The sequence below is a fragment of the Dama dama genome, chromosome 23 (genome assembly GCF_033118175.1).
Source record: "Dama dama isolate Ldn47 chromosome 23, ASM3311817v1, whole genome shotgun sequence".
Taxonomy (NCBI): Eukaryota; Metazoa; Chordata; class Mammalia; order Artiodactyla; family Cervidae; genus Dama; species Dama dama.
The window spans coordinates 26,151,223-26,177,229 of record NC_083703.1 but is presented as its reverse complement, the minus strand read 5'-3'; the positions used below and the strand labels follow the sequence as shown (position 1 = coordinate 26,177,229).

The window sequence follows — 26,007 nt, the reverse complement described above, 5'->3', positions numbered from 1 at the left end:
ATGTAAGTGTCAATTTCAGTGGTTCCATGTGAAAGACTTCCACACACCTTTTCTAAAGAATGTCACCGATGATCTGAGCACAGAAGAATACCAACTCCTTCAAACCTATCCTCCATCATGTTAAAAATGGTCAAGAGCCCATAGGTTCATTTATTTTAATGAATCATTTCTTCCAGAAGATGAGTTCCCTGAGCCCTAGACAGTGAATTTTCAAGTCAGTTTTTTAAAAAGTCAAAACATTAAACGTGGAGAATCAAATGACCAAGACCTTTCTTAGAACATTACAATTCCAACCAACAGATGAAACTGAGCTCTTTCACTATGTCTCACTTTTTCTTGTCCATGAGCAATATCATTTTCACTTCTCCTCCATAATAGCACATGTACTACATAACTTTTCCCCCTAGAATGCAAAAAGCAGCAGCAAGAAACTTTCAACTGGAGTTAGTTGATGAAATTTTTTTCTATTTTCAATTTATTACATTTAAGTTTTGTAGGTTTTCACATAAATTCCAGATTCTTCATCATAGGCTCTAGTTTAATTACTCCTTTTAATTATAACACAGTAAATAATTTAATAGCTATTTATATTTAATATGCAGGATTCATAAACCTTAAACTTATAATATCTTTCTTATACACTCTTTTCCAAACAGCCTTCGTTCCTTTTCATAAAGACTTCATTTTCTAGATAAAATTTCCACATACTCCTTACTCATTAGTATTTCCCAGTTAAATGGCAGTATGTCCCTTTGAGTAGCATGGTAGGTTTTACAAGTGATATGTTAAAGACAATTATGTCTGAGTCAGATGCCATTAACGCCAGAGGACTTTGAGCATGCCTCTATGGTATATGACAGACCCAGCAAATCTTTTTCTTTTTTTGGAATCACCTACAAAACAGTTACAAAGACCAGGAGACGGACTTCCCTGGTTGTCCAATGGTTAAGAATCCGCCTTCCAATGCAGGGAACCTGGGTTCAATCCCCAGTGAGGGAACCAAGATCCCATGTGCCATGGGGCAATTAAGCCCACGTGCCATAACTAAGACCTGATGCAGCCAGATAAATAAATAAATAAATATTTTTTAAAAAGAGAAGAAGAAAGTATACGTCCCTATACCTACTTGGCCCTAGCCCAAATCATCCCCATTAATTTGAGTTCAACCTCAGCAAACTCAACTATCTCACCTCTTCTACTTCCACTGTAAGCAATCTTCACAATAAGCAATCTTCAATCTCTTTTTTATTTGAAAACAACAAGATGAGTGGTCACTTGATGGAGGCAAATTTCTATCTAGCATGACATTGTAAAGCATGGTAGTGATAATACCTAAATTCATTTTCACAAGAAACATCAGGCTGTTGGAATTAGTGGACTTAAACTGTTGTGCTTCGGTTCGATTCTGATTTTGTGGAATGTATCTTGTGACTTGAGCTGGCATTGGTGACTGACATTACCCATGTGTGACTGAGCCTAGAGCAACACTGGCTCCTGTGATGCCAAAGCCATACAGGAGGGAAAGAAACCAGGAGCTCCTTCACCTGTAGGAGTAAGTCCTTGAAGGCAGAGGTGATGCAGTGTAGTTTTCCTATAGATTCCGAGATACTCTGTAAATTATGTGGCTCATTAATGCTTTCTGACGGAGATGCTATCAGAGATGACATGCTACCTATCCAGCTGGGATTTTTCTAAAACTGAATACAATAAATAACGAACTCTACTTGCCCTTCACATAGTTAACCTGACACCTTGGTATAAGTAAGAAGAATTATAATTATTTCTACGAGTGCTATGACAAGGTAATTTTACATTTACTGTTTAAAGACAGCCTCTTAAGGATGAGATTTGCTAAAGAGCAGCAAAGGGATCGGAGAGCTGAAGTAGGATGAATTTCCAGTCTAAAGAGGATGTGGATGAAATTAATTTATATTCCTTATTTTCATGACTTGAGAACATGCTTGTGAAATGTTGACAAATTTAAAGGATTAGAGTGTACCAGATGCTACTTTTGTTTAAAAATATCTATGCATTGATAGAACACTGAAAATTATGAACAAAAATGTGAACAGCAATTACTTCTTGGGGGTAGGTTTATAAGGCAGTATTTATATATATATATATTAATATATATATATATATATTTTAAAAACTTACTAGTATTGATGCCACCCCACAAAACGTAGTGATGTGCTTCCTAACAAAACTGAATCTTGGGTTTAGAGTCATTCCCTCTGAAATGCATACTACACTGGACAGTATGAGTCAGGACAGAAAGGATGGGTTGTGAGTAGATACAGGGAGTGTGGGGAAAGTCAAGATGCAAGTCCTGTGTTTACTGGACAGGCAGACACTGGGCAAGACTTTCAAGAAAAACGCTTTCAGGAAAAGCTCATATTATTTCAATATTTTGCTCAAACAGATGTAATTTGGGAACTGTCCCCACCTGTGATTACTTTAGAGAAAACCAAGAAGCTGCCTGCAACAACTTAGGATTCCATGGGAGGGAGGCGGCAATTCGCTAAGGCTCAAGAAGGAGTCTACATGGTCTCTTAGTCACCAGAACCTCACACATAAATATACCAACCAGTTTATTAACCTCTAATTATAAAACAGACAAACTCACTGTAAACTAGTGAGATGTTAAGCCCCTGAACATCATGGTGACATTTACTCATAACCTGAGGCACAGGAGAGGATGACTGGCGGCCCTTTCTGATCTGTGTCCTGGCTAAGAAATTAAAGTGTGTATTGGACGTGTACTCATTCTATAGTCTCAGCTTTCCGTAAGCTCCAGATCATTAACTCTATGCCCATTTCCTCCACAGAAACTACTTTAAATAAAGTGCCTCAAATAGAAATGCAATTTAGAGATAATAAGATCAGAGTAAGTTTCCCAAAGACAGAACATCATTTCTCCCAATGTGCATTTTGGATGGTTTTTTTTTTTACAGCCTTTCCTGACCTGGACCACAGCACAGACTTTTAAAAATGGACACCAGTGAAGGGTAAGGAGTCTTCTTTTTTGTATACATGGAGAACTTATCTTGACTACTAATCAAACAGGAAATTGTCACAAGACTGAGTAGAACAAATGCCATAAGACTGATAGTAAAACAAATGCCAAGCATCCCCTGAATTTATTTTGATTCTAGTACCCTGACACGACTGATGTGACTTAGCACACACATAGCCTCACAATCTTCCATAAAACCTGAAGAGCTTCAAGGATTTCAATTTAAATATCCTCCATGTTACTGAAGGGAACATTTATATTATACTATTAAAACCAACTGTTTTTACCAGCAGAATTGAACTCTTTGTGTTCAATTATATTTGCAAAGGTAAACATGTTAGTGAGGCATGGTTGCTACTGTGCTGTGCTTAGTCGCGGAGTCATGTCTGACTCTTTGCAACCCCATGGACTGTAGCCCGCCAGGCTCCGCTGTCCATGGGATTCTCTCCAGGCAAGAATACTGGAGTGGGCTGCCATGCCCTCCTCCAGGAGATCTTTCCAACCCAGAAATTGAACCCGAGTCTCTAATGTCTCCTGCATTGGCAGGCAGGTTCTTTACCAGCTGAGCTACCTGGGAAGTCCGAGGCAAGTTCAGTTCAGTTAAGTTCAGTCGCTTAGTTGTGTCCGACTCTTTGCAACCCCATGGACTGCAACACACCAGGCTTCCCGGTCCATCACTAACTCCTGGAGCTTACTCAAACTCATGTCCATCCAGTCAGTGATACCATCCAACCATCTCATCCTCTGTCGTCCGCTTCTCCTCCCACCTTCAATCTTATCCAGCATCAGGGTCTTTTCCAATAAGTCAGTTCTTCCCATCAGGTGGCCAAAGTATTGGAGTTTCACCTTCAACATTAGTCCTTCCAATGAATATTCAGGACTGATTTCCTTAGGATTGACTGGTTGGATCTCCTTGCAGTCCAAGGGACTCTCAAGAGTCAAGCATCAATTCTTTGGTGCTCAGCTTTCTTTATAGTCCAACTCTCACATCCATACATGACTACTAGAAAAACCACAGCTTTGACCAGATGAGCCTTTGTCGGCAAAGTAATGTCTCTGCTTTTTAACATGCTGTCTAGGTCGGTCACAGCTTTTCTTCCAAGGAACAAGCGTCTTTTATTTTCATGGCTGCAGTCACCATCTGCAGTGATTTTAGAGCCCCAAAACAAAGACTCTCACTGTTTCCATTGTTTCCCCATCTATTTGCCATGAAGTGATGGGACCAGATGCCATGATCTTAGTTTTCTGAATGCTGTGTTTTAAGCCAACTTTTTCACTCCTCTTTCACTTTCATCAAGGCTGTTTAGTTCCTCTTTGCTTTCTGCATAAGGGTAGTGTCATCTGCTTATCTAGTATTGATATTTCTCCTGGCTATCTTGATCCCAGCTTGTGCCTCATCCAGCCTGGCATTTCAAATGATGTACTCTGCATATAAGTTAAATAAGCAGGGTGACAATGTACAGCCTTGACGTACTCCTTTACCGATTTGGAACCAGTCTTGTTCTATGTCCAGTTCTAACTGTCGCTTATTGACCTGCATACAGATTTCTCAAAAGGCAGGTCAGGTGGTCTGGTATTGCCATCTCTTGAAGAATTTTCCACAGTTTATTGTGATCCACACAGTCAAAGGCTTTGGCATAGTCAATAAAGCAGAAATAGATGTTTTTCTGGAACTCTCTTGCTTTTTTGATTATCCAACAGATGTTGGCAATTTGATCTCTGGTTCCTCTGCCTTTCCTAAATCCAGCTTGAACATCTGGAAGTTCACAGTTCACGTACTATAGAAGCCTGACTTGGAGAATTTTGAGCATTACTTTGCTAGCATGTGAGATGAGTACAATTGTGCAATAGTCTGAACATTCTTTGGCATTGTCTTTCTTTGGGATTGGAATGAAAACTGACCTTTTCCAGTCCTGTGGCCACTGCTGAGTTTTCCAAATTTGCTGGCGTATTAAGTGCAGCACTTTCACACCATCATCTTTTTAGGACTTGAAATAGCTCATCTGGAATTCCATCACCTCCACTAGCTTTACTCGTAGTGATGCTTCCTAAAGTCTACTTGACTTCACATTCCAGGATGTCTGGCTCTAGGTGAGTGATCACACCATCGTGGTTATCTGGATCATGAAGATCTTTTTTGTATAGCTCTTTTGTATATTCTTGACACCTCTTCTTAATATCTTCTGCTTCTGTTAGGCCCATAGCACCTCTGTCCTTTATTGTGCTCATCTTTGCATCGAAATGTTCCCTTGGTGTCTCTAATTTTCTTGAAGAGATCTCTAGTCTTTCCCATTCTATCGTTTTGCTCTATTTCTTTGCACTGATCACTGAGGAAGGCTTTCTTATTTCTCCTTGCTGTTGTCTGGAATTCTGCATTCAAGTGGGTATATCTTTCCTTTTCTCCTTTGCCTTTTTCCTTCTCTTGTTTTCTCAGCTACTTGTAAGGCCTGGTCAGACAACCATTTTGCCTTTTTGCATTTCTTTTTCTTGGGGATGGTCTTGATCACTGCCTCCTGTAGAATGTCATGAGCCTCTGTCCATAGTCTTCAGGCACTCTGTTTATCAGATCTAATCCCTTGAATCTATTTGTCACTTCTACTGTATAATTGTAAGGGATTTGATTTAGGTCATACCTGAATGGTCTAGTGGTTTTCCCTACTTTCTTCAGTTTAAGTCTGAATTTGGCAATAAGGAGTTCATGATCTGAGTCACAGTCAGCTCCTGGTCTTGTTTTTGCTGATGGTGTAGAGCTTCTCCATCTTTGGCTGCAAAGAATATAATCAATCTGATTTTGTTATCAAACATTTGGTGATGTCCCTGTGTAGAATCTTCTCTTGTGTTGTTGGAAGACAGTGTTTGCTGACCAGTGCATTCTCTTTTAACAAAGGCTCTGTTAGCCTTTGACCTGCTTCATTTTGTACTCAAAGGCCACATTTTCCTGTTACTCCAGGTATCTCTTGACTGCCTACTTTTTCATTCCAGTCCCTTATAATGAAAAGGACATCTTTTTGGGGTGTTAGTTCTAGAAGATCTTGTAGGTCTTCATAGAAGTGCTCAACTTCAGCTTCTTCAGCATTACTGGTCAGGGCATAGACTTAGATTACTGTGATACTGAATGGTTTGCCTTGGAAAAGAACAGAGATCATTCTGTCATTTTTGAGACTGCATCCAAGCACTGCATTTCAGACTCTTTTGTTGACTATGATGACTACTCCATTTCTTCTAAGGGATTCTTGTCCACAGTAGTAGATATAATGATCATCTGAGTTAAATTCACCCATTCCAGTCCATTTTAGTTCACTGATTCCTAAAATGTTGATGTTCACTCTTGCCATCTCCTGTTTGACCACTTCTAATTTGCCTTGATTCATGGACCTAACATTCCAGGTTCCTATGCAATACTGCTCTTTACAGCATCGGACTTTACTTCCATCACCAATCACATCCACAACTGGGTGTTGTTTTTGCTTTGGCTCTATCTTTTCATTCTTTCTGGAGTTATTTCTCGACTGATCTCCAATAGCATATTTGGCACCTACTTGGCACCTACCAACCTGTGGAGTTCATCTTTCAGTGTCCTATCTTTTTGCCTTTTCATACTGTTCATGAGGTTCTCAAGGCAAGAATACTGAAGTGGATTGCCATTCCCTTCTCCAGTGGACCATGTTGTGTCAGAACTGTCCACCATGACCTGTCCATCTTGGGTGGCCCTACATGGCATGGCTCATAGTTTCATTGAGTTAAACAAGGCTGTGGTCCATGTGATCAGTTTAGTTAGTTTTCTGTGATTGTGGTTTTCATTCCATCTGCCCTCTGATGGATAAGGATAAGAGGCTTATGGAAGCTTCCTGACGTATGGTTGCTGCTGCTAAGTTGCTTCAGTCGTGTCTGACTCTGTGCAACCCCACAGACGGCAGCCCGCCAGGCTCCCCCATCCCGGGGATTCTCCAGGCAAAAACACTGGAGTGGGTTGCCATTTCCTTCTCCAATGCATGAAAGTGAAAAGTGAAAGTGAAGTCACTCAGTCGTGTCCAACTCAGTGACCCCATGGACTGCAGCCTACCAGGCTCCTCCGTCCATGGGATTTTCCAGGCAAGAGTACTGGAGTGGGTTGTCACTGCCTTCTCTGATGTATGGTTAGTATTGTATTAGTCGCTCAGTTGTGTCCGACTCTTTGCGACCCCATGGACTATAGCCTGCCAGGCTCCTCTGTCCATGGGATTCTCTAGGCAAAAATACTGGAGTGGGTTGCCATTTCCTCCTCCAGGGGACCTTCCTAACTGTACATAAAGGAGACTTCATTAATGTGCATTACAGGATACCCCAGGTTAACCTGTTATAGAAAACTGCCTCTTGAGTCTTTGAATTCTATACCAATTCTACACCTCTGGTTGGCCGATTGCTTCTTTATTTAGGTTTTAAGGTGAATGACCTGGGGATATTTGTTTCCATCAACCTAATTATGAATCTAAAGGCACCGTTGAAACGTCTATTTTTCTTGCTATCCTCAAAGAGACTGCTTCACATCTACTCTATGATTCGCATTCTATTCAGCTTACAATACAAATAGCTTATTATTTTTTGCAACTTATGTCTTATAATAAAGCAGTGCTGAAAAATTAAATAGAAGAAAGTTCACCTGCCATATAGGCTACGCAAATGATTTGCTGGTGGTGATTTTTAAGCTTGGTTCTAAATAGATTTATGAAGCATAGCACCTGGAAGATGTTCAAATTTTGCTATTTAAGGTATCTTGAAATTATAGGCTCACTCTCCCTAAAATTTCAAAAAGCATAAAGCTTAGGCTCTTAAGGGTACAGCCGTGATAAAAGCTTTCATAGTCATTTCTAAAAAGCAACACTTCATAGTTTTCTCTCTCCACTGGTTCTCTAATATACTTGTAAAAGGAAGGCAACAGAAAACCAAGAATAAAAATAGCTGAGCTCTCCACAGTTGGGCTTCCTGCTTACTTTCCCTGTTTAAAGAAAAGAGGAGACATCATCTTGCAATAGAGGCTTCATAGACAACTGGGCTTCTCCAGCGACAGTTGGCATTTGATGCCCCATATCACTTGGTTCTTCTTATTGCCAATGGTTGGCCTGGTGATGGTGGTGAAATGGGAGCAATTAATCTGTAGATGAGGGAGGGCTTCCTTTAACAGTTGAAGGGTACCATATGGCACGATTCCAAAGACTTGTAGTGTTTTTAATGTGGGAATTTCTCCAAGTTCAAGTAAAGTTTCAGGTATTATGTCATAGCACCAACTGAGTGATAGGTGTTGGAGGTAGCTGAGTAGGCAAAATTCTGGAAAGCAGTCATTTTTCAGCATGACACTATTGCTTAAGTCTAGGTGGACAAGACTGCGACATCGTCCAACTGAGGAAGAGACATCTGATCTCTGCAGATTCTTTCAGTACCCGCTGAGACTCAGCTGGGTGACGGTCTCAGACACGGGTGATGGTCTCTGATCCGGGTGACGGTCTCTGACACGGGTGACGGTCTCTGACACGGGTGATGGTCTCGGACACATGTGCACCAGCCACCTGTACATGCTTTTCAGTGAAGTCACAGCACCAAGAGAGGTTCAGTCCATCCAGTCTGGAACAGCTGCTCAGCAACTTCAGGGCAGATTCAGAGAATCCAGAACACTCAGAAAGGTTTAGTCGCAGTAAATTTGCGTTCTGAGTAACATTATCGACAATGGGATCTGAAAGTCGGAGGGTTCCAGGCTGAGATTCTGCAACTTGGAGCAGTAAGACAGAAGGCCGTGCAGGGTAGACACATCAGTCACAGAGTTCGACAGGTCCAGGTGCTGTAGACGAAAAGGGCTGAGATGTTCAACTAACGGTTGGCCATAAATGATCGCGGACAGCAGAAGGCAACCACCCCTCAGGACAGGAGCTGACCAACCACGTCTGGGTAGAGGTTTCTGCCCGCAAGGTCTACATCCTGCCAGAGAGACTTGTCAAACACTAGATGATACCATCTTTTACAAATACTGGAGACTTTCAGGAGTTCAGGGAGGCACAGACAGGAAAAGATTCCTAAGAGCAGCTCGTTTTCAAGGGAGTCCCAAGAAACACCTGGGAAGTTCTCTCGGTTTAGCTTAGGTCTAGGGACAATTACAAAGTCCTTGTCACTCCCTTTGCTTTTCAGCCATTTTCGTGGGGGGCTCTGTGGGTGGCCCAGGTTTGAAAGCAGCTCCTGGGGGATGTTCTCCGACGTATGGTTAGGAGAGCTCAAATCATACACCCAGAGGGAGAAATTTCATAATCCCCTAGAGAACAACGTTTCATTGCAAAGCCCATGGGCAATTCAACATCAGTTCTGCTTTTGCTGGGCCTTGATCTATGTAAATAATCTCCCTTACTTTCTTAGAATATTTTGTCTCTATCAAGTCCTCCCCACCATCTTCCTAATAAACTTCTCTCAAAATCTACATTATTAAAATATAGTCTTGTATAATTAGCTAACAAAAGATGTAGAAAATTCCCTAACCTTCTGTTTACCCTTAAAATTGTTGTCACTAATCAAAATTGGTAAAATGCAAAGACGTCTCCAAGAGAGTTTGCAACTATTCTGGTTGGGAGCCACTGTGTGCAGGGTGGTCCTCTGCCCTCATCTTCTGGCGATGCCCACTCCCCTTGGTCACCCCGCCCACTCCCTTGGCTTCAAATGCCCTATGGATATAGGTAACACATACAGATACATGTCAATGAGACACAAATCTGTCCCTCCAGCTCACATATTTCTTCTGAGCTTTAACCTCTGTTATTTAACTCTCCAATGAACACCCCCCCTCAAACGTCCTCTATAATCCCAAACACTGCAGTCAAAGGCCTCATCTACCTTGAGCTCCCAAACTTCTCCTTCCTCTTGAGAAAGACACTATGATCCACTCTAGAAACTGAAGTCACCCTTGTCCCCTGCTGCTTCCCCTGCCCTCTCCTTCATTCACCGACTCCTGTCAATTTCAGCTGCTTCCTACATCTTGAATCCATCCGCTTCTCTCCATCTTCCCTGACACTCCCTCAACCCCTAATCAGAGGCTCCTCCTGTCCCATACACCTTCTGCACCAGTCCACTGTCTTTCAACAGCATCCCTCATCCCAGACCCCATCCCATCTCCACCCTGCAGCCAGTGGCCTTTCTAAAAGCAAATTTCAGTGGCTGTCTACTTCCCTCAACAAAAAACCTGGATGAGAGCATGGCCTCCTGGCTCTGCTTGTCCTCTCTCTACCTTTTCCAACCCACCCCGTTATACCTGTGCCCATGTGCTTTGACCTTAGTTCAGTTCCACTAAAGACCAAAGCTCTGAGACTTCCCTGGTGGTCCGGTGGTTAAGACTCCTCACCCCTGGGCTTCCCTGGTGGCTCAATGGTAAAGAATCCACTTGCCAATGCAGGGGTCATGGGTTTGATCCCCGGTCCAGGAAGATCTCACATGCTTCAGAGCAACTAAGCCTGTGTGCCACAACTACTGAAGCCCTTGTGCCCTAGAGCCTGTGCTCTGCGACAACAGAAGCAACCACAATGAGGAGCCCACCCCTCCTTGCATCTAGACAGTAGCTCCCATTCTCAAAACTAGAGAAAAGACCAAGCACTAACAAAGACCCAGTACAACCAAAAAAAAAAAAAAGACTCCTCATTCCCAATGCAGGGGGCCAAGATTCAATCCCTAGTCAGGGAACTGGATCCTACATGTTCCAACTAAGGAAAATATCCTTCATGTCTCAACTAAGACCTGGAGCAGCCAAAAAAAGAAAGAAAGCAAGAAAAAGAAAAAAAGAACAGTGCTCTCTTCTCCCACCAGGTTTCTGCAGATGCCAGTCCACGCACTAGGAAGCCCAGTCCTCTCCCGGCTTGCCCGGCTAACTCCTCTTCTGCAGCTCGGTGGAGATGCTTTGTAATCGTGGAAAAATCTCCTAGCTCCAAAGTATGGGTTAGGAGCCCCTCCTATGTGCTCTCACGTTACCAACTTCTTTCATCACAAAACTTCTCAGAGTTTAACTACCTATTTGTTGGCTGTCCCCATTAGCCTGTAAGCACCAAGTTACCCTGTTTCTCTGATATCTTTTGTGTTTCCAGAGCCCATCAGAACAGCTGTACCCGAGTTGGCACCCAAACATGGAGAGAATGAGTGGATGAGACTCAACTCTAAGTAGGAGGCGGCTTATCCAATGCCCACTACATGGCTGCAACCTGCCCGAGGCTTTGACTCAATTATCTCTTATCCACACAACTCTGCAAGCTCTGTATTATTTTCAGATGTTTTACCGATGAAGGTCAGTGGGATTAAACAGCTTTCTCCAGGTCGCACAGCTCACACGCATGCTGAAAACCTGGCCTCTATAACTTCAAAACATGTTCCTTATCTTTGCAAACGCTGCCTCTCCCTGCAGTCCACGCACAACGGCCAGAGGTCTACACATTCCCCTCCCAGAGTGACTCCAATCCATCTTCCACTCGACGATCCTTCAAACATGAAGACTTGCCAGAAGTGAGTGGTCGGGTTGACCCTTTGCACCCCCGCTGGGGCTTGAAGGGCTTCTCCCGGGTGATGTGACCCTTCTCCATTGACTCATCAGGGCTACTTCTCCCTGCTGTTTGCACACAAAGCCTAAGAGACGCACAGCATCACCATGCTTTAAAGCCTCTCACCCGTGACTCCCCCTTGAGCTGCCAAGACAGGGCCTCCGTAGGACAAAAGGCGGAAACCACACAGTTGCCATCCAGAGGCATCGCAAAGAAAAGCCAGCATGCCCTGGGGGCGGGGGGACAGAGGGGGCACCCTGGCCTGCAGGCCTCATGGCGGTGCTGGCTCTAGTCTAGTGCGGGCTCCTGTCTTCCTCTTCAGCAGCCACCCCCACCTCGCCTCTGAGGCTGCCTCTAGACGGATAGACGGACCACCAGCCACAGACCTTCTGGATCCACGGTGTATGGGAGCCACTGCAGGTCCTGCCTCAGAAACACCTGAATTATTGGAAGGAAATTCAGCTAAAACACTGTGCTCTGCAAGTGACAAATCCAGGCTGAGTAACTGACATAGGCTGGATTTGATAAGCTGCCACCTTTGAATCAGGTTGGAGGTAAGACTTGGTTTGAGCAAAGCGAGACTCTCCAATCTACAAAACTAGCGATGGGCTTGTAAGAGGATAAAACATCTGACTGTTGATTTGAAAGTTTTTGAAAAACTCCCACCCAGAATTCCACAGGATTTAGCAGTTACCACAGGAACAGAAAAGGATGCTCTCATGGTAGGCAGAACTAGATGGAACTGTAAGTCATTTTGTCTTGTACGTTTCTGAAAAGATCTTCCGTACTCAGGGGACATCAAAGCTGAAACGTCACATAACTCCCTTTGTGTTTCTGGGTTCTGTTTAATGACATGGAGAAGATGGGGGTCAGCACGTGGCATCGCAGGTTGTTTGTACTATTCTTAGAATAACAACTTGTAAAAGGATCTGAAATGAAACAGCACTGATTCCAATGACTTTGCAGCTCAGTTCAATGACAGTTTTGCTAAATAAGGGCAAAAACAACAGTATTCAAGCTGTTTAATTTCTGAATTAAATCTAACTTTACTTCGACATTCTGTGTAGGCCTGGGCAGAAAGAGAAATGGTTGGGACTGGGGCAGCAGCCTGCCTCTCCTCCACTGATCAGGACAACACTGCCAAGTTCACTGGAGGGCAGAGTCTGGAAGTGCAGGTGAGAAAAGAATACTTATCAAGGAAGCCAAGAAAGCAGAAGTGATGGCTGGGAATCCCACTGCCATAATGGCCAGTAAACCCTACTTTGGAAAATTCTATCAAGAGCCAAATACACTGACTGGACTTCCCTGGTGGTTCCAGTGGTAAAGAATCCGCCTGGCAATGCAAGGGACATGGGTTCAACCCCCGATCCCACATGCCATGGGGCAGTTAAGTCCGTATACGGCAAATACTGAAGCCCTGGAGCCCTAGAGCCTGTGCTCTGCAACAAGAGAAGCCACCACAATGAGAAGCCTGTGCCCCGAAATTAGAGTAGCCCACAAGCTGCAACTGGAGAAAGTCCACGTGTGGCAATGAAGATCCAGTGCAGCCAAAAATAAATAAATAAATAAAAATTAAAAGAAAAAAAAAAAAAGCAATTATACTGATGCTAAAGTCAATTGATGCTAAAGGAACATCAATTTCACCTGAACTTTTTTCTTCCTGGTCAAAAAAAAATTAATTGAGGCATAACTGATCAATGAAATTTTAAGATATTCAAATTGTACTTCATTAACTTACATCTCAAGCAAAAGCTTAATGGGAAAAGAAGATACTAAAAGCCACTGTATACCATCCACTATATACAATCAGTTCTTATTATTCACAGCTTTTGTATTTAAAACTCACCTATCTGCTCCAATTTATTTGTAGCTCCCACACAATCCTCCCAGAATTTTTGCTGTCATTTGTGACATACACAGTGTGTGTGCTCTGTCGTGTCCGACTCTTTGCAACCCCATGAACTACAGCCCGCCAGGCTCCTCTGTCCATGAAATTTTCCAGGCAAAAATACTAGAGTGGGTTGCCATTTCCTCCTCCAGGGGATCTTCCCAACCCAGGGGGGATCAATCCCTCATCTCCTGTGTTTCGTGCACGGACAGTCAGATTCTTTGCCACTGAGACACCTGGGAAGCTGACATGCACAGAGCAGGGGACAATCTGACTTGCAGGCAGAACACAGCCCCAGGTGAAGTCCAACAAGGCTACACTCGGTCTTCTCGTTTCGGCTCAGACTGTTAGGAAAGAAAGTGTCCTTTTCTGCAGGCTATGTGATGCCACAATTCTGTGTGTGTGTGAGAGAAAGAGAGAGAGAGAGAGAGAGAGAGAGAGAGTGTGTGTGTGTATGTGTGTGTGTGATTTCATTATTAAAATGGCCCCCAAGGGAATTCCCTCGTGGTCCAATGGTTAGGACTTTCACTGCCAAGGGTCTGGCTTCAATCCTTGGTAGCAGAACTAAGATTCCATAAGCCATGCCAAAATAAACAAATAACAATAAAAAATTAAAAAATAATAATAATATAAAATGCCCCCCCCCCAATCGTGCCAAAGTATTCCTAGTATTCCTGAGTGAAGGATGGCTGTGACGTGCTTTATGGACAAAATATGTCTCAGATAAGCTTCCTTCAGGCACAAGCTACATTGCCAGGGGCCATGTGTTCAATGTTGAATCGTGAACCAACAATAAATACTACATACCGTTTTTTTAAACAGAACACATATACAACAAGGCTCTGTGTTGACTGGTTGACAAGAATATTGGGACTGGAGGCTCACAGGAACCTAACTCCCAAGAAAATTCAATGTTCATGAAAAATCCAGTATTCTCTAATTCAGTGTCTGTAGCAACTTTTTGGAACATAACTTCTGAGAATAATAAGAAGCAACCATGTTTTCAAATTACAGTGAAAATACCCTAAGTATGTAAAACAAGACTTGAAGGGAAAAAGCAAGGGCTATTCAGCTATAGGACATTCTTTTTCTACTTTTTGCAGATTGAAGAATTCTACAATTTCTGATCACCAGCTTCTATTGGAAAATATAGCCAGCCAACACTTACATATCCTCTCTAAATTGTGATGTTTTATTAGCAATTAATCATAATTATTACGAATAACTGCTAAATAGAAGTATAGTTCCACCTTTAAAAAAAGGTTACACTTCTTAACCACCTGCAAAATGGGCTTCCTCGAAATGAGAATTTCACAGGTGTACAATTCATATTCATTGGGGAGTTAAGACTTCAAGACCTCAAGTCTAATCTTACCTATGCTTCAAAGTAAGACTAATACATGATCACTCTGCAAAGACACTCTTTAACTAAAGCAATATGCAACATTAGGCCACTGCTTCCACTCAAAAACAGACTGTTTATTCAGCATATACATCACACTGCCACCGGTCTCCAAGACTTATTTTTATGGAATGCTCAGTTTCAACAACTTGTTTAGAACAAAAATAGACAAATCCTCTTAATACCAGCAAAGTAAAACTATTTAACACAGTGTGAACACTTTGTAAACACTGTCATCTGATTTGGGTACCTCTTTGTTAAATCTATGTCCAAGTTTCTTAAAGTAAGCAATATTTGAATTTTCTTATCACCAAGTCTTAGAACATGTTCATTATGCCCCCAAATTACCCACTACTATTGAACCAATTTGAAAATAAGCAAAATATCAGACTCGGGTCTTCCCCCTCACTCACATGTTTCTTGTTATTTACATAAAATTAGTTCATATATATGTGAACTATTAGAATGACTCTGGTAGGATGTGGAACAGAAAACATGACCTTATTATTTATGAGATTTCTATTGTTTTTTGTTTCCTCATTTAAGGTACGTATTTCTCACTCATTGGTACTGCACTGGAAAATTTGTGGCACTAAATGTCTGCTGTAGTTGGGATCCAGATCTTCAATGTTTATGTTTGGGAGTATTATTCATGTTCTTAAATTGAGATAGGGAAGGGATGCCCCATGCCCTTCTCAAAGATAACTTGGGATTCTAATTAAGGATGTGGTGTGGGATAGTTGCATATAGAAAGAAGCAAAAGGTCTTTTTGTGGGATCCTCACTGGGTTGGGATAGTGAGCTAGATGTGACAGATACTGCCATGTCATTTGCCTCATGTACTCCAAAAGGGGGAACTGGGGAAAAAAAAAAATCATGACACGAAAGTAACAAGGGTATATTTTGCTTCAAAGAAATGTTAATGCCTAGCATGGACTCTTTAAGAATATCTCTAGAGAAAGAGGAATGAAGGAGAGGGTAGTACGTAATTTAACGTTTATTTTTCAAATGTTCCTGTTTTGCAAAAGTTAATGAGTCTGATCTCCTGATAGTAACCATAGGGAACTTTATCAGTTTCTAAACATAATTCTTGCTCTCTCCCCTGAGCTGGGGAAAGGAAAGAGTTGTCTCACAGAGAAAACGCCAGCTTCTCTCTCTCATATATTTAGTGTGGCTAGAATAACCCATAGAAAATGAAATACTTATTAATGCTTTTTTCTTCCCAAAGGCTACTCTTCGTAATAGTCAACAAGCCAGCTGGCTAAGGGGCAGAAGGGTGTGGACTTTTACACAGTGGAAGTCCCCTGACATTCCTCCCACAATCAGAGACCTCATTCTCAGAGCCCAGACTGAGGAGAAAGAATTGGGGTAGAAGATAGTCCCATGTTTGCTCTTTTCATTAAGACTTTTCAAAGGACACTTTATTCTAGCATTCATTTTAGATGAAAAAGAAAGTCAAGAATTTTTTCTCCAGGCAAATAACTCATAAGAAGAAAAAAAAAAACAAAACCCTTCATTATGATTTATTTCATAAGGATCATTAAATAATATGTGAAAACTGATTGCTGCTAAAATTTCAGGATGACTGTTAATGGTTACCCTGAAAGAAAGAAGTGAAAATTTTCAAAGAAAATTATGAAATAAATTTGCTACTATTTTCACAGCCATCTCAGGTTGACTAGAAGATGGCTAAAATTTGTGTATGTACAGTCAGTTTGCCTAGAATGTGACAGGCAACCTCTATATTTTATCTTCAACAATGACAGAGTGGCTTGGTAGGGCTTCCGAGAATGTGAGTTCAGGAACTTATAGTCTTCTCAATGGTCCCTCTCTAAAGGACTCTTACAGCTGAAAGAAACCTCGATGTCACTTCATCATCTATGCAACTCAAACATTTTTTCCAATAGATGAGATTATCAAAACCTAAGAAATTAAGACTAAGGTGACACATCGAGTTAGAATGAGGCTGGATCAGAGCCCTCCTGCTTCCTGGTTGGGCCTGCATCACTAACCGGGGTCTACAGTGAGCATCCCTGTCAACTCTGACTTGTGATTTTCCTAACTGTTCCCTCTTTTCTAATCTTACTGCCTAAACGCATTGCCATCTGTTACGGGAACCCTGCCTGTGCGGTGAGAAGGGTAAAGGAGGCCCGAGGGGCCTTCTAAAGCCATTGCTAGTGACAGACGATGGGGGTAGAGAAATGCCAGGTTGCCTCCCCAGCCCAGAGCCCCACCCACAATATTTCTCGTTCTTCTGGGCATTTCCATGGACTTTGGTCTCTTGGGGCTTCTTGGAATTACCCTAAAACAGAGTGAGTCTGCAGGAACCTGACCATGAGCGCCATTTTATCTTGTATGGGGCCAGGTACTATTTTGAATGAAAAGATTTTCAAGTGAAGAGGTTGGGGAGTGGGGGATGGGCCAAAGAAAAATATGTGTCTTTAGAATGAGGTATGCGCAAGGGGGAAGTTTTTTCAAAGACTTGTGTATGTATAATATCATTTCCCTATTCCCTACTTTCTTAGTAAAAGGCCAGTGGTTCACTAGTGAAATGGCTATTGTAAGAACTGAAATTAGCACTTTATGGTCTAGAATCTCAACCAAGTTTCTGACAGCTTGTTGGTTATACTGTGAGGTCTTTCCAATATCTATAGCCACTAAACTGCATTCCTAGGGAAGTGATTATAAAGCTCCATTTATCTGAGTTCCTTACCCCAAAATGTGTTAATATTTTCCCCTTCAGAATATGTCTTCTGTCAATCAAAATAGAAAATAATCCTAAAATGAAATGGCGTTTTAAAAAATAATGCTAATGCCAAATTGGAAAAGAAAGCTTCAAGAGTGCTTTGAAAGTGGGACCAAAGTACCAATTAAAAGAAAAATTACAGGCAAATTAAGAGCATGCTTTTTCCATCGACACTGAACCTCAGCAATTTTCTCCACAATGACTTGAAAACCCTATAATTCTCAGAGAAATCTGGCAGTTGCACCCAGTTTCTTTCAGCAGAATAGAGAACTATGTGTTGTGGTTTGTAGTTCAAAGAAATATTACTTTACAATGGAAATGGCAGGGGGGATGGGCATAGGGAGGAGGCCAGGACTACTCTGAAGTATCATCAGAAAGAAGAAATCTAAGCTACACTTAACCACCATGTAGTAGCTGACCCCATCACCTTTATTTTTCATGCTAGCTAACTGGTAAAAAGATGAAAAAAAAATGTCATATTTCATGTAATTTAATGACAGTGTACTCTATTTCAACAGAGCATATGCACATGAATTGCCTTTACAACGACGGAGGGATGCTCTCTAAGTTTTTTCTCTAATACCCCGCTAGAAAGAGGAACATCCTGAGAACCAGTTGAGGGGATGAGAGTGAGCTGCCTACGACAGAATTCACGTGAGTGTCACGAAGCTGTCAGCGACAGTGCTCTGTGACCAAACTTACTCTTTATGTCAATTGACAATCCTGGGTATGGGTCCAGGATCATCGTTCAAAATGTGAAAGATTTACCAACAGAGATGAAGCAAACTGATTGCTCTCCTTTAGAAATCAAAGAACATATTGAGGATTTTCCATTGCCAACACGGTCCTTCTAAAGTTAGGGAAACAGGGGGACTTCCCCGGCAGTCTAGTGGTTAAGGCTTCACCTTCCAATGCAGGGTGTGTGGGTTCGATCCCTAAGCAGGAAGTTAAGATCCCATGTGCCTCAAGGCCAAAAGACCAAAACATAAAACAGAAGTAATATTGTAACAAATTCAATAAAGACTTTAAAAATGGCCCACATCAAAAAAAAATCTTTGAAAAAAAATGTTAGGGAAACAGACCAGATCAGGGACTTGGGTTGACCCCAAAACTCAGCAATCTGATTTGGGTTCTGGCTCCATCACCCACTGCTCTCTCCTGTGGTGGAGGAGACCCTTCCATATCTGTGTGGATATGGAAGCATGAGCCTACGGCAGATGATGACATGTTGGGAAGAGACGAGGGCCCTCTTCAAAACCACGGAATTGAGGTTTATTTAGGAGTTTACATAGCATGGGGCCCCAGTCTTTAGGTGAGGGGGATCACTTGATACTTTGCTATTTCTGAAAGTGCCCCTTGATAAGTATCTGCATTGTTTGAACATTATCACAGAATCAAACCTATTGTCTGGTGGCGGACTGTACTGAACAGAGACCAACAACTCTCCCAAAGCAACATTCCTTTGGGAGAAAACCAACCCCACTCCTTCTGCCTTCAATGTGATAAGCCGAGTGAGTGGCTGGTCAGATCCAAATATTAGTTTTCGTGTTGCTGCTGGGGCATCGTTTGCTCTATGCTTCTTGAAGACTGCTTAAAGCAGTCATGTTTAAAATGGATAAATCTTGCCAGGAGGTGAGCAAGTCAATTCAGGTGCATGGACAAAGCATGGTACAGTTTTACACCTCCTTTTAAAGGGGAGTTTCAAATAAAACAGGTTGTTGACATTCTTGATACAGCGGACTGTTAGTTCACCCAGTTTTCTGAAAATCCAGTGTAAGAAAACCAACCTTTCTACCCCAAAGAACTAGGGAGCAGAAGATTTGCACCAGAATCCTTTCCTGTTCACTGACAGCTTTTTTTTCTTTTTTTAACAGCATCATCCCTAGTAACTTACTGTCAGTGTCGGGACACTGATGATTAAGTGCTGCAGTAGGGAGCTTTAGGGTAAGAAAACAGTTAAAGAGATAGCTACCACTGCCAGTTACAGGGTAACAGAAAGCAGACCATCTCTTTAATTAAATATAAGATAATTGGAAAAGCAATTTGATTTATGAAAATTCAACCCACACCCAAATTTCAAGACTCTGTTTATTGTGCAACGTCAGGCAAACCCTGCAGCAGTGAGCAAAACGTGAAGTTGTTTCTAGACTAATACATGCCAAGTGTGACACTTAGATGAAAAGAAAACAGATTTGTTCAACTGGCGCTTTTTCTCTCTTTATAGCGTTATTACTCATATTAAGACTTAACTACAAAAATAATTCGACTCTTTAAAAATGCCTGGCTAGCTGTATTAACAGGCTATGATTCTTTTTAAGATCAATTCAAATACCTCCTTCTCTCTGAAGTCCTTCCAAGTTCCCTCACCTGGGGAGAACTTTTTCGTCCTCTGGCTTCCTCTAATGTCTTACTCATGTTCTCCACAGAAGATTTATTCCACCAGTTCTATAGATACGAGTCTCTGCCACCAGACTGAAGATCCTTGAGGACACAAATCATCTTTATTAATCTTTATGTTCCCACCAGCTACATGAATTCTTAGCTCTTAATGGATGCTTGATGAAAACGCATTTCATCATCTTTATGGAGAAGAAGACAAACATAATGTTATAAATAACTCAGTCTCATTGTAATCAAAGCCGACAAATTTCTACTCTACACTCTACACTTCGCCCCCAGTGACAGCTAGTCACATGAGCTCAGTAACACACTGGCAGATTTCGGGGGAGGATAGGATTCCTGTCATCTACTCTTAGAGGACATTGGTGTAGAGCGGCACAATGATCAAAAGTAGTGTTATCTGAGAAAGAAATGATGAAGTATCTGGAAAAGCAATACAAGTTTTCCAAGCTGCACAGACCTAGAAACTGAATACAATATAGCCTCCAATGTTCTGTATTAAAAAAACAGCATTTTGGGGGCATTCCCTGGTGATCCAGTAGCTAAGACTCCCCTATCTCACCAAAGGGCCTGGGTTCGATCCCTGGTGCAAGAACTAAACTCCTATAAGCTGTGCAGTGCAGCCAAAAAAGAAAAGAAGAGAAAGTATCTTTTACCCTTTTCTTTTGAAATTGTACTGCTTTCTCCTTCCTCTCCTGTAAAGATAAATTTTAGAGGTCTTTGATTGCCTCTCTGGCACAACTTATTCAGAGTTCCCCGACTCCTTGATCCCACTCACAGATGTGTCAGTCCCCTCATTTGACATTCCTTCTTTTAAACATTCACCATTTTTATCTTACTTTATTTTTTGTCACGTGGCATGTGGGATCTTAGTTTCCCAGGCAGGGATCAAACCCTCAACCCCTAGATTGGAAGCACAGAGTCTTAACCACTGGACCACCTGGGAAGCCCGTGTTTAATGCTTTAATCTCTGCTAAGAAGAGGGAAATTTTGTCCATCTTGCTTGCTGAGTTATGACCACTGCGTAGCACAGCGCCCAGTCCAAAACAGATACTCAATCTCTTTATTCAGCGAGCAGAGGATAAAAGAGAGGAAAGAGAAAGAACAACCTTCACAGGAAGATGGTTGCAAGACCTTAAGACAACAGACAGTGACGGCAGGATGGCCAGGGTTTCTTCACTGTCTACTGAACTGCTTCAGCAAAGAATGCAGATACTGTCCTGGAGTGAAGACAAGAGCTTAGGAAAGAAAGTTAAGAGGAAGGCTGGATATGGGGCAGGGCATCCTGCTGTGGGATTAAGGAGTGTGAACTAATACAAGGATGAAAGTCAGTGTTGTTGGTTACAAAAGATGTTTTAATATTTTCTTTTCTTTTTGCCCCAAGGCTCCTCTGTTCATGGAATTCCCCAGGGAAGAACACTGGGTAGGTTGCCATTCCCTTCTCCAGGGGATCTTCCTGACCCAGGGATCAAACCCAGGTTTCCTTCGTTGCAGGCAGATTCTTTACTGCCTAAGCCACCAAGCAGGTGCTTTTTACAAGGCATCTCTCTTGTCCCTCTCCACGCCTCGAAAATATTACCAAAAATAGTTAATGACTTAATTTTAAGCAGCCTAACACTGTTCTGACCTGTATATGTTTTACGCAGCCTGCTTGCCTCAGAGCAGAGAAAGAAAAACCACCCTGCACGTCTGTGGATTTGAGGTGTCTAATGGACAGAGTGGCTTCCCAGGTAGCTCAAGGGGGTAAAGAATCTGTCTGCCAATGCAGGAAATGCAGGAGACACAGGTTTGATCCCTGGGTTGCGAAGATCCCCTGGAGAAGGGAATGGCAACCCACTCCAGTATTCTTGCCTGGAGAACCCCCTGGACCGCGGAGCCTGGTGGGCTACAGTCCAGGAGGTTGCAGAGTCAGACACGACTGAGTGACTGGGCACACACGTATGCACGGACAGGGTACATCGACCATGAAATCTATGACTACCCTGCACAACCTTAAATACTCCTCCCGAACCTACTCCTCAATAAATTTTTAAAAATTATTTTCATAATAAAAAATGTTAGAGGCTCTTCACAGAATTGTAAACATAATTTCACTCGGTTAGGTAAGGCCAGTCAGGAACAATGCTTCTCAGAAAGAAAGAGCCCCTCAAACCTAAAAGACTAAATGCTTAGTGGTTGGTCTGCCAGACACACATGGGAGACAGTTAATTTATCTTTGGAAAACAAGGTATAAAGAGGTTTCAATGCCTTTTGAGAGTCAAGAGGAGCCAGTGGTGGCAGAAGGAAGTGGAAGAAGGGGAAGCCCATCCTGGTCTTCTAGAGTCCGGAGGCCCTTTTGTAAGACATTAAAGGTACCAATCCACCTGCTGCAGCGGGCTCAGACCCAGGCAGGGGACAAAACAGTGGAGTGAGTGAGTGAAAGTTGCTCAGTTGTGTCCAACTCTTTGCAACCCCCATGGACTGTAGCCAGTCAGGCTCCTCTGTCCATGGAATTCTCCAGGCCAGAATACTGGAGGGGGTAGCCATTCCTTTCTCCAGGGGATCTTCCCAACCCAGGGATCAAACCCAGGGATCAAACCCAGGTCTCCCGCATTGCAGGCGGATTCTTTACCAGCTGAGTCACCAGGGAAACGGGATTTCCCACAAGGGCTCAGCATAGCAGAATGACCCAAGTCTTTCAAGTCTTTTTTCCTCCCTCAAACGGCCAAACATTTTGCACTTTTTCAGTTCAAAGCCACCTTCATGCAGACACCTGCCTTACAGTCACCAACAAACAGGGGTGGGAGTGAATTTTTTTTTTTTTGCCATGAGGCAAGTGGATCTTAGTTCCCCAACTGGGAATCGAACCCCTGCCCCCTGCATTGGAAGCATGGAATCTTAACCATTGGACCACCACAGGGGAAGTCCCAGTGAATTACTAGGGAAGTCCAAGTAGAAAATATATAAATAGATGCTAATCTTCAGGACATTTGCATACAGAGAGAGCAGGGAGAGGAGGAAGGATGGAGAGTGGGGAAGAGGGAAAGATGGAGGGTGGGTGAGTGTGCCAGGCTCTGCACAAGGCCCAGGCACACACATGTATCAGCAGCGTGTGGGACACAGACGCAGGGAGACTGACTGGGTGACTTCAGCTCAAAAAGTGCCAAGACACAGAGAGAGGAGCCTTCCCCCAGGGAGCACTCCACACGTGAGCGGAGCTTGACCCCTGTCCACAATGAAGTTACAAATGCCTCCTTAAAAGACTGTATTTTATCTTTAAGGACAGCCCAAGAAGAACTCCCACTTCCCCAAACCCCTTACACTGGGAATCCCACAAGTAGTTACTCTTTAAGACAGATAATCCAGAGAAAATCATAATTCAAAAAGATACATGCACCCCAGCGTTTACTGCAGCACAGTTCACAGTAGCCAAGACATGGAAGCAACCTAAATGTCCATCAACAGATGAATGGATAAAGGAAATGTGGTGTGTATCTATGCGTGTGTGTATATACAGATAGATATAGAGAGATTAATACACACACATACACGCACACACACACACACACACACAGGAATATCACTCAGCCAGAAAAAAGAACAAAATAATGACATTTGCAGCAACACGGATGGACCTAGAGATTAGCACATGAAGTGAAGTAAGTCAGAGAGAGTAAGAAAAACATCATACTATATCACTCATATGTGGAATCTAATTTTTAAAAATGACATAAATGAACTTATTTACAAATCAGAATCAGATGCACAGATACTGGAAAAAAAAAACTTATGGTTACTAAAGGGGAAATGTGGGGAGGAGAGATAAATCAGGAGCCTGGGATTAACATATATCACTGCATAAAACAGAAAACCAACAAGGATCTATTGAACAGCACAGGGAACTCTACTCAATATTCTGTAAAATCCTGTATGAGAAAAAATCTGAGAAAGAATATGTGTATGTGTATGTTTAATATGTGTATGTGTATGAATACACATGTGTGTATTTATAATATGTGTACGAATATGTGTATGTTTAACTGAATCAGTTTGCTATACACCTGAAACTAACACAACACTGTAAATCAACTATACGCCAATAAAAAATTTTTTAAAAGACAGATAATCATCCAGAGTTAAAGCAGCAACAGCCCACCTACCTAACTGTTAATACAGGCCAGTGTTCTGTCATGGCGACTTGTCCAACTGGGTCAATGAATATTTTGCCTTAAAGCCTTTTTCTCCTTATGTGGCTCTCTCTAGACTGTTGAAATGATGTCTGCATCCTCTCCAGGGCAATCTTTCTTCCCCTCCCAGACAACAAACACATCACTGGCAGCGTTCTCTTCAGTAACAACTCCACTCCTCTGTCATTTGTCACCTTTCCCTCCCTAAATCCTCTGTGATAACTCAAACGGGCTGAAGGCTGTGGTGTGGATCCCAGACATTGCAATGATCCTGTGTGTCCATTTGTTTTGTTTTGTTTTTCCCCCACACATACACAGAGTCAGGGAGCTTCGTTCTGTGAAACTGGATCCTCAGAGGTCAAAAACTTGATTTTCCAAAGGCCAAACCATTTTGTCTACTGTGTCTTGGCTCAGCTGCTGGAAAGAACTAAGGTGTCTAAATTTAGATTTTTCCCATGGCTTAACTCAGGCAAATGTCCTTCCCATGCGACATGCATGGCAGCAGGCCCTGCAACTCTGGCCGGTGGTCAAGTGCCCCAGTCTCTTCTCACGGCCCTGGTTACAGGTAACCAAGCTGACACTGCACCCCCAACCTCCACCAGCCCCACCCAGCCTTCTTCACCGGTGGAGTCTGCTTACCTCGCCCGCTACCCCTCCTGGGACAAAACTTGAGAAGCTGCTTCTTCCCACTCCAGCACAAAGCCCAAGAAGGCTCTCGCCAACAACAGAGTCCTGCCACCCCCAGCACAGGGGATCGGCTCCCCTCTCTTGTACCAACGCTCCCCCCTCAATTCCCACCACCAGCACGGCCGCCCTTACCCAACACCTCACAGCCATGGAAAGAAGAGCTGGTTAACCTGAATACAAAATTACAACTCGGGACCCATTTATCACAAAAACAACAGAAAACCCAGAGCACCAAAGACCAGCTCATTTGCAAACTAAATGCATGTCTATAGGACTATCTGGAAGGCAGGTGCCACACAACCCGATTAGAAGATAAATCTTTCGTGGCCATAAACAGTCAAATGGGGAACGACCCAGGTATCGGACAAGGGCACAGAGGTCCTGGTACGCTGTTTCTGCGGCTTCGAGAATGAGCGCCCAGAACTGACACATTGAATGATGACTCCGCCACGTGGCTCGGTAACGAGGTCTCTTTGATGAAGAGTCATTTTTGAGCCCCCACCTCCAATACTGAGAATCTACTGTTATTTCACTTTTCCTCAGGGCAGACTAAGGTAAAGAAGAGCCACTTCCGTTCACAGATAGAACAGGTGAGGCGAGACCATGTCACGTTCCAGGATTTAACTATTCCTATCAAGTCTAGGGAAGAGGTGGTAGTTGGATAAAGTTGAGAGTGGGCTGTTTTACATCTCAAGACTCCATGCTTTCACTGCAGGGGACACAGATTCGATCTTTGGTTGGGGAACTCTGATCTCACCTGCTGCACAGCACACACACACACACACACACACACACAAAGTGTTTTCACAGTTCAAATGTTGACTGTGGCACAAATGAAAACAGCAAATACTTTGTCTTCCCTGGTATCTGCCTCGGTAGAGGCTCCCTATCCATTTGGAGAAAGCCCTTCTAAGGAATATGCATGAAGACATGCTGCCGGAAGCTTAACTGCTCTTTTGTTGCATCTCCTTACTGATCCATCCAAGAGATCTGATCCTGTCTTCGTTTCTCCAGCCGGCACTGCACACACACAAATCCGGGTTTATGACTCTACAATGCAAGCAGTTTGATTCTCATGATCTTTCCTTCCTACTCAGGCCTTCCTAATGAAGTCTTAACCTTTCTGATTTCTTTACAGGGTGAGAGAAACAAACCCAAGGAAGCCACCC

The 26,007-nt window shown here is 42.8% G+C and overlaps 1 protein-coding gene and 1 pseudogene across 12 annotated transcripts in view; both read right to left on the bottom strand.

The window, feature by feature from the left end:
- KIAA1217 (KIAA1217 ortholog) overlaps window positions 1–26,007 on the bottom strand; it is a 440,539-nt gene that overhangs the window by 273,935 nt on the left and 140,597 nt on the right. The gene's annotated exons all lie outside the window — the stretch shown is intronic.
- Window positions 7,658–9,283, bottom strand: LOC133045242 (S-phase kinase-associated protein 2-like; annotated as a pseudogene).